The sequence below is a fragment of the Callithrix jacchus genome, chromosome 3 (assembly GCF_049354715.1).
Source record: "Callithrix jacchus isolate 240 chromosome 3, calJac240_pri, whole genome shotgun sequence".
In the NCBI taxonomy this organism is placed as follows: domain Eukaryota; kingdom Metazoa; phylum Chordata; class Mammalia; order Primates; family Cebidae; genus Callithrix; species Callithrix jacchus.
The window spans coordinates 118,124,890-118,134,625 of NC_133504.1; the positions used below are offsets into that span (position 1 = coordinate 118,124,890).

Sequence of the window (9,736 nt, forward strand, 5' to 3'; positions counted from 1 at the left end):
CTTGGTATGTCTCTTCCTGGAATGTCTTCTCTCTCTTTGCTCTGAAATCCATCTATCATTTTCTAGATTTACCTCCATAAAGAGACATTTCAAAGTTTTCATCTTCCAGTGCATCTTCTTAAATTCACCTGTCAGAATCTGATTCTTCTTCTATCCTTCTTTACCTATGCATTTTCCTAGCTTTTTATGTTACTTTTTCAAAATGGTAAATGTATAGATCTCTGATCTAAAGGGGTTGATTGTGTGACTCTACTTCGGGGTGTGGTGACAAATATTAAATAAATAAATACACATTGTGTTAGTCCATTCTCACACTGCTAAGAAACACCTGAGGCTGGGTAATTTATAAAGAAAAGATATTTAATTGACTCACAGTTCCCCATGGCTGGGGAAGCCTCAGGAAACTTATAATCATGGCAGAAGGCAACTCTTCAGAGGGTGGCAGGAGAGAGAATGAGTCAGCACAGGAAAAACTCCCATTTGTAAAATCTACCATTAGATCTAATGAGAATTCACTCACTATCACGAGAACAGCATAGGGGAAACCACCCCCACAATCCAGTCACTTCCTACCAGGTCTCTCGTTAAATTGTAATCTCCCTGAGGATTACAATTTAATGTGACATTTGGGTAGGGACACTAAGCCTAACCATATCAGACATATAGAAAAGCAAATGGTTACAAATGTGGAAAAGTGGTGTGAAGATTATAAACTAGAAGGTAAGGTAGAAAATAACTGGGAAGACTCTTTCAGGTAAGTTCTCAGAGGACAGTTCTCAGGGGACGTCACATGTGAAGTTAGATCTAAAGGACAAGACTTACAGGATGAAAAGAACTGGAAGAGAATTCTGGGCAGAGGGAACAGCAAGTTCTAAGGCTAGGAGGGATTTGATGAGCTTGAAGAAAAAAAGGGAGGCTCATATAGCTGCAGCATGGTGAATGGGATAGGGAGCTGTCTTAGCTTGGGCTGCTATAATGAAATGCCATAGACCAGGTTGCTTACAAATAAGAATTGCATCTTTTTACTCTTCTGGAGGCTGGATGTCTGAGATCAGGGTATAAGTATGGTTAGGTTCTGTTGAGGGCTGTCTTCTGGATTGCAGACTTCTAATTTCTCACTGTGTCCTCATGTGGCCTTTTGTTGGTATGTGTCTGTAGAGAGAGAAAAGGAGAGATCACCCTCTCTTCTGCTTTCTATAAAGCAACCAATTTTATGGGATCAGGTCCCCACCCTTAAGAACCTTATTTAGCCTTGATTACCTCCTAAAAACCCTCACTCCATATATAGCCACACTGGGGCTGAAGATTTCAATATATGAATTTTATAGGGGGGTATATGAAAAGATAAGGTTAGAAAAAAGAGTGAGATGTATCATGCAGCACCTGGTAAGGAATTTGGATTTTATTTAGAGTTAAAAGATAAAAATATGTATAAAAATAGAAAAATCTCAAGTGTTAACCTAGCTTTCTTTCAGCTCATAAAAAAAGTATTCATTCAGTGTCCACTTATAAAGCTCCCATGCAAGACAGACACTGTGCTCTACTCTAAGATTATAAGGCTAAATCAATCATACACTTTAGCACAGAGGAGCTCACAAATGAGGAAGCATGGAATTGAAAAATATACTTAAGAGGGAAGTTAATATTTTTGATGAAGGGTGTTGGAGCAACTTTGACTCCTGCCTCACAGAATACACAAAAAATGAATTGGAGATAATCATAGACCTAACTGTAAAATCTGAAACTATAAAACTTATAGAAGTAACCACAGTGCAATATTGTCATGGCGTGAGGGTGGGCACAGTTTTTAGACAGGACAAACATGTTTAATATAATGCATTAATTGTTAATTAAATACAATATAATACCTTAGGTTAGTACAAATTAATTTTGGTTTTTGCCACTGAAAGTAATGACAAAAACAGCAATTAATTTTGCACCAACCTAATACAATATAGTACAATGTGCATTACGATTATGATACAATATAATGCAATACAGTCCACAAAGATGAGTAAATGAATACTTCACAAATCATATATCAGAATGCTCCATAAGCACATGAGAAGAAACTCATTAGTCATCAGAGAAATATGATTTAAAACCAGAAAGAGATACCACCATGCACCCACTAGAATTGTTAAGATAAAAATGATTGGCTTATATGAGGTATCTAAACAGATTAGAAAAACAGCTCAGTAGATCCTAATAAAGTTAAACATATACTTATTCTATAGTCCATCAATTTCACTCCTAGGTTTTTACCCAACATTGAAAAACAAGAATCCATTAAAAACTTGTACATGCATGCCCACAGTAGCTTTATTCACAGTGGCCAATAACAGGAAGCAATCAAATTGCCATCAACAGAAGTGTATACACCAAGTTTATTATATTCACTTGATGGAAAAATACTCAATAATAAAACTCCTGATACATTCAACATCATAGATGAATAACAAAAATATGCTGAACAGATGAAAATAGGCATAAAAGATACAGATGGTATCCTTGTATTTATAAGAAGTTCAAGTATAATCAAACTAATCTATAAAGATAAAAACTGAAAAAAAATTTTAGAGAGTGATGAGGATTAGGAAGTATTGATTGGAAAGAGATCTTACAGGGTAAAGGAAATCTATATCTTGAGTTAGTGTTGGTTACACAGATGTGCTATTTGTTAGAATTCTTTTTTTTAATTGCATTTTAGGTTTTGGGGTACATATGCAGAACATGCAAGATAGTTGCATAGGTACACACATGGCAGTGTGTTTTGCTGCCTTCCTCCCCTTCACCCACATCTGGCATTTCTCCCCATGCTATCCCTCCCCGGCTCCCACCCCGACTGTCCCTCCCCAGCTCCCCCAATAGACCCCAGTATGTAGTGCTCCCCTCCCTGTGTCCATGTGTTCTCATTGTTCATCACCCGCCTATGAGTGAGAATATGCGGTATTTCATTTTCTGTTCTTGTGTCAGTTTGCTGAGAATGATGTTCTCCAGATTCATCCATGTCCCTACAAAGGACACGAAATCATCGTTTTTGATTGCTGCATAATATTTGATTGCCACTTTTTCCCAGTCCAGTCTATCATCGATGGGCATTTGGGTTGGTTCCAGGTCTTTGCTATTGTAAACAGTGCTGCAATGAACATTCGTGTGCATGTGTTCTTATAGTATTCTTAAAACTCTACTTGTAAGCTTTGTATATTTTACTATTTTTAAGATATATAAATAAAAAATACATTTACTAGTGAAATATGATAAGGAGCATAAAGGAAGAAATGGGGGGAAAAAGGAATAATTATGGTCTGACTGAAATATAAAGGGATCAAAATTGAGGTCTGTAATTTAATCTGACTCACTTGGAAGCCCATGTTGGGCCCAGACACAGAGGGTTGGACTCAAATGACAATAGTATTTCACTCTACCAGGAGCATGGACCTAGCTCAATGACTGGATATGTCTTAGTTTTTCAAACAATTACCCAATAACTGTCAAAAAATTCTGACCTTAAGACTGAAATTTGTGATGAGGCATGACTCTCCGCATTGGTAGAACACATTGCCTTCGTTAGGCCTAAACTTTGAAATCTGCTAGAAGGGTGGGGAATCTTTAATTTTGGAGCTCATTTCTGTTGTTTTCTGTTGCAGCCTGAGAATGCTAGACCTTAGGCCACAGGGCAAGCCTCATCTGTTTAGCCTTAATAATAAGGGAAGGGCGGTTCGACTTTATAGTCTCTCTGGGAAGGGTGGAGATGCAATTTTTTTTTTATGCTTTGACTTGTTAATTGTAAATACAGGTCAGTGGCTGAATACTAGTTATAAATTCAAAAGCAAATGAAACAAATTACAATGAATAAGTCCAAGACAGCAGAATGAATCGTTTCTAGCTTTTTTTTAGCAGGATGCAGGGAAATAAAGAAAGATGAAGCCTACACAGACCTGGATAAATATTACAATAAGCACTATCTTCTTGATATCCATTTACATTTCTTTTTAAGGCTCATTTATATCTCTGTGTGTTTTGAGCATGCTTCCCCTTCACTTCTTCTCCTGAAATACTCATACCTGCTGCATTTCTGCTGTTAAGAGCTCAGTTTACTGAGCCCAAATACTAACACGGTACCGCTATGATATCGCTGAACTTGTATAATAAATTATGGCAGACGCACCATTATTATTCCTCATTTACAGATGAAGAAACAACGGCACGAAAAGGTAGGTTCCTTGTTCAAAGTTACACAGCAGTCAAGATTTGAATTTGATAATCTAATAGAGATGGGAGGCTTAACTATCAAGCTGAGCTAATTGTCATCTCCCTGGTCCTGCTCTTTTCTTTCTTTTCCTTAAGCACCAACTTTGTAAGACTTTACATATGGTATTTACTGTAAGCCTTGCAGTGACCTTCAGAGGTAGCACTTCAAATCTCTATTTTACAGATTTAAAAACATTCAAAGCACTAAGGTTGAAAATGTTGGTTAACTTGCCCTAGATTGCGCAGCTAGGAAGTGGTAATGACGCCTGTATTAGAAACCTTATCTACCGCCACAGCTATGAGTCTTTCTACCTAAAAGACAATCAGCATAGAATTTCTTCCAGGGCTGTTTGTGTTGAAATAAAATTTCAGGCATCTGAGGAAGTTATTTGGAAAAATGGTTTGGGGTGAAGACTCATCAAGTGACACTACAAAGAGGCCACTGTTCCTGTTCGTGTGAGGCTGGTGCTGGGCATATGGAGTCTAAGCAATGAGGAATTGGGCCAACGACTACCTCTGCTTTCTCCCGTGCACATTGCCCAGTCACCACTGTCTGCTTGACATATGCTGATGGCTATCTATACTTGGCGTTTTACGTCTAATTGCCTGGCTAATTTATAACATCACTATATCACCACTAAACTCATTTTGAAATCCTCTAAATTTGGTTCTTCTTCAATTTGACCTAGACAGTTCGAATAAGGTGGCTCATTGACTACAATACCATTAGTCTTAAGAAATTGCTGCAGGGAAGGAAGTTTTTAAATGTATCTTTGGAATTCATTCCAGAATATGATTTACCTAATTAGGTTTTACAAAAATAGTTTGAGAAAATAAATGTACAAGAAGAGAACCCAGAAGTGAGCTGGAAGACAAAAGAGAGCCAGGTAGTGTAGATATCATGGAAACAGTGTGAGATTCACACATACTTTGTACATGTTTTTCAAAATCTTGAGATTGCATTACTCCTTTTCTAGTCAATTGTAACTTTCTGGGGCCTCCTTTTTCTTATTTTTAAAAATCAAGACAATGAGCCTGTTGATTTCTTACTTATTCCTGCAAGACATTTTTTCCTTTCTATACTATAATATATTGTGCCTACATATTTTGAGGTTTTGAAATATATAGAACTGTGGTTTCATCATTTCATTCATTCATCTGATATTCATTTCATAAATATTTATTGAGAATCTACTAAGTGACAGACACTGTGCTGGTTTGGAGAATGAAGAAGACACAGTCCCTTCTCTCAAAGAGATCTGTACATAGAATTGAATAATACTGTAACGATGTCTAACAAAAATCTCATGGTGACAGACTTCCTGGAGATGACAGATCACAATTGCTTTTGCTTTTATTACAAAATATACAAAAGTTGACTTTACTTCACAAGCCAACAAGTACAAGTCTCCTCTCCAGCAGTGTCCTTACCTTTTGTGTGACTCCCTTGGAACCAGGAAGGTTTTTATTTTTCTTTTTTTCTTCTTCTGCCTTTTTTTTGGGTACATAAATGAATAATACAGGAGACAACCCATAGCCAGTTTGTATTCCCTGCTGTCCTTCCAAAGCTTCATAGCCCAAAATAAAGGTGCTGCGGAGGTGGAGAACCCAATTTCCATTCTAAGTTTCACACAGTGGGTTTCAGTCAATTAAAATTTCTGTTCCTAAGATACAGTTGCTTATGGAGGCAAGTTGCACCCACATTTTTGGAAACAATGATCTTGGTCTAGAGGAAATTTTCTTCCCCCAATACCTGTTGAGACCTCAGGGATTCTGTTCAATTGCTGAAGGAATGTCATAAAGCCAGCTTTATGTCCTTTCCCAGGCATCAACTTCTCTGTTACCTGGGTTTTGACTGTAAGCAACACAACAAACATCTTGGGTGAGGTGGGGGCAAGGGAGTGGACAACATGTTTCTTGTTCTTTTTATCCTTACTAATACATTGGAACTAGGCCATCTGGCTGCCTTTTGAGTAAATCCATTTTATAACAAGATTTTTTTTTATTTTTTTGGTGATTCAGTAATTAAACCCCTTTGGATAGGGTTCAAGATGGACCTGCCTTATGCTGAATTTTGCTTTGGAGCAAATTGTTAGTCACAGGTGCCAGTGAATATATAAAAGAGAGTGAAAAATCTCTAATTACTTTTTGAAAATTGGTCATTTCTCAGAGTTTCCTTTGACTTTAGGTCCACTTTTCTTCAGAGGTGAGTAAGGCAAAAATGTGCTCAGAATTGCCATCTGGTCTAGCATTCTATCTTTACCTAAAATCAAACCTCCTAAGGTTGAAATGTTGACAGTAAGAATCCTTATGTTGTTACTCATGACCAAAGTATAGTCAAACACCTCCATAGATTCATTCATTCATTTATTCAGTAAATATCTACTACATGCTAAGTTGAGGGTTCAGAAGTCACCAGAGAAGCTCGTGAGTTCAGCATCATCGTAACATGATTAATTAGAGACTTAATATTTCTTTTTGTCATTGTTATGCTGGGGCTTCAAACACTAAATGTGGCTTGTTTTATCATTATCTTTGAGATATTCTTCTAAGAATAATTCACCTATTTTGGGCAACTTGCCTTTCTATCCCTTAACTCAAAAAAGTATAAATCAATACAAAAATGTGGTTAAAAATCAAGTAATTGGTCATGTTGTTCTTGCAATGTTATGGGAAAAATTTTAGCTTCCAGCCTAGTGGTGCTTCCAACTTATTTTGCCATGAATCATGGAAAGTTAATAGTCAGTTTGGGAATTTTTGTCTGGTCACGAATTTATATGAAACTTTCTCTGTAAAAACATCATCGATTTGGACTCCCACTCTTAAAAAATATTTTTAAAAGAATTTATATTTTTAGGGCATTTTAAGTTCACTACAAAATGAAGCGAAAAGTATAGAGATTTCTCATATATTCCCTGTCCCAACACAAGCATGGCCTTCCCCTCTGTCAACAGCCCCACTGGAGTGGTACATATGTTACATGTGATGAACCTACATTGACACATGACTGACACACAAGGTCTATAATTTACACTAGGGTTCGCTCTTGGTGTTGTACATTCTGTGGGTCTTAACAAATGTATTATGATATGTATCCATCATTATAGTATCACAGAGTTTTTTGGCCCTGCCTGAAAATCCACTATGCTCTGCCTATTTACTCCCCTAACCCCTGGAAACCACTGATATTGCTTGCGTTTCCACAGTTTTGTCTTTTTCAGAATGTCACATAGTTGGAATTACATAACATGTAATATTGTATATTGGAATATATAGTATCAGAATTATATAATACGTAGGCTTCAGATTAACTTTTTCATTAGTAATGTACATTTTTCTCCATGGCTTTTCATGGCTTGATAACTCATTTCATTTTATCACTCGACAATATTCTATCATCTGAATATACCAAAGTTTGTTTTCACATTCACCTTCTGAAGGATATCTTGGTTGCTTTTAAGTTTTGGCCATTATGAATAAAGCTGCTATAGACATCATTGTGCAGGTTTCTGTGTGGACATACAACTGTTTTAGGTAAATACAAATGAGCACAGTAGCTGAAGTATTTGGTAAGAGTATGTTTAGTCTTGTAAGCAGCAGCCAGACTATCTTCCAAAGTGGCTGAACCATTTTGCTTTCCCACAAACAGTAAATGTGAGTTCTTGTTGCCCCACATCCTCACCAGCATTTGGTGTTGTCATTCTGGATTTTGTCCATTCTAATAAGCATATAGTGGTGTCTCATTGCTGTTCTCTTTTACATTTCTCTGGTAACATATAATGTGGATCACCTTTACATATGTTATTTGCCTTCTTCTTTGATGAGGTGTCTTCTAAGATCATTAGCCCATTTTGAATAAATTTCTTTTCTTATTGTTGAGTTTTAAGATTTCTTTGTATATTTTGGACAACAGGTTTTTGTTAGATGTGTCTTTTACAAATATTTTCTTTCTGTGGCTTTTATTCTCATTCTTTTACATTGCCTTTCACAAAGTAGATTTAAAAAAATTAATAAAGTTCAGCTTATCAATTATTTTTTTCATAGATGTTGCCATGGGGTTTTATCTAAAAAGTCATTGTCATGTTCAAAGTTGTCTAGGTTTACTCCTATGTTATCTTCTAGGAATTTTATAATTTTGTATTTTACATTTAAGTCTATGTTCAGTTTGAGTTAATTTTTGGTGAAAGATATAAAGTCTATGTCTATATTCACTTTTTGTATGTGGATGTTCAGTTGTGCCAGCACTGTTTGTTCAAAACACTATCTTTATTATATTAACTTTGCTCCTTTGTCAAAGATCAGTTAACTGTATTTATGTGAGTCAATTTCTAGTCTCTGTATTCCATATCTTTGATTTATTTGTCTATTCATTCACCAATATCACACTATTGATTACTGTAGCTTTACAGTAATTCTTGAAGTCTGGTAGTGTCAGTTCTTCAACTTTGTTTTTCTCCTTCAGTATTGATGGACTATTCTGAATCTTTTGCCTCTTCATGTAAACTTTGGAATCAGTTTGTTGGTATCTGCAAACAACTTGCTAGAATTTTGATTGGGATTGCATTGAAGCTATAGATAAAGTTGGGAGACTTTCTAGTTCTTTTCGTGTCTTCATTCTTTCTCCCTTCTATTGACTTTCTAATTGGTCAGATGAACCATCTCTCAACACCTAAGTGTTTTCTTAGCCATGATCTAGTTACAATGTCATTAATGTCAACAGCACTGAGGGCTTCTTTGACTAGAAAAGCAACCCCCTATGTCAGTTAATTGGGTAACAATTCATTTTTATATCAAGCTAAATTGTTTGAATCTTTTAAATTGATAATGAGCTTGGAACTTCTTCTCAGGCACAAGAATAGCTTGCTTTGGGAGGAGTAGGCTATTTGCATTCTGGCATTGTCCTTGCTTGGGCATAGATATGCTTTCTTTTTTGAGCTTGTATGAATGGTTACTGCAGGCTAGCCTCTTTTAGTGGAGATGAAATGCTCTCACATTCCTGGGAATTCACCAGATGGTACCAGACGTCAGAATGTAAGTGCTGACTTTCACCTCTTTAGTGGATGCTGTGTTGACTGACATAAACCACATCTCCATGATGAAATAGCTGACGTTTGACTCTGCAAAGACTAATTGACTCCGCAAAGACTAATAGGATAACTTAATGGATTTGGGGCATAAGACTCATTGTTTGAGTTACATTTGGGATCACACTTGGGCAGATGTTTTTTCCTGTTCTCACTGAAGTTTTAAAAGCTGCTTATATGATTATAATTTATTTCAAAATTTCCTGCAAGCAATCTTTGTTGTGAGATTTTTAAGGCATCTTTGGATATACCTTTAAAATATTTTATCTCATTTCACACTGTCTTAAATTTGACTTTATAGTATATAATGTTTTCTCTAAAATTATACCATTGTGTACTTTTGAGAAGCAGACAGATGGGGTGAAGATTATGGATTATCAGAAGAATTCTTGTTGAAT

At 36.2% G+C, this 9,736-nt stretch overlaps 1 long non-coding RNA gene across 1 annotated transcript; it reads right to left on the reverse strand.

Moving 5' to 3' along the window:
- Positions 1–342: 342 nt before the first annotated feature.
- LOC108590873 (uncharacterized) lies at positions 343–6,040 on the reverse strand. Its single transcript, XR_001910590.4, has 2 exons — positions 5,686–6,040; positions 343–1,152 (listed from the first exon to the last, which is right to left on the reverse strand). It is a non-coding gene; the product is annotated as an uncharacterized LOC108590873 (long non-coding RNA).
- Positions 6,041–9,736: the final 3,696 nt, after the last annotated feature.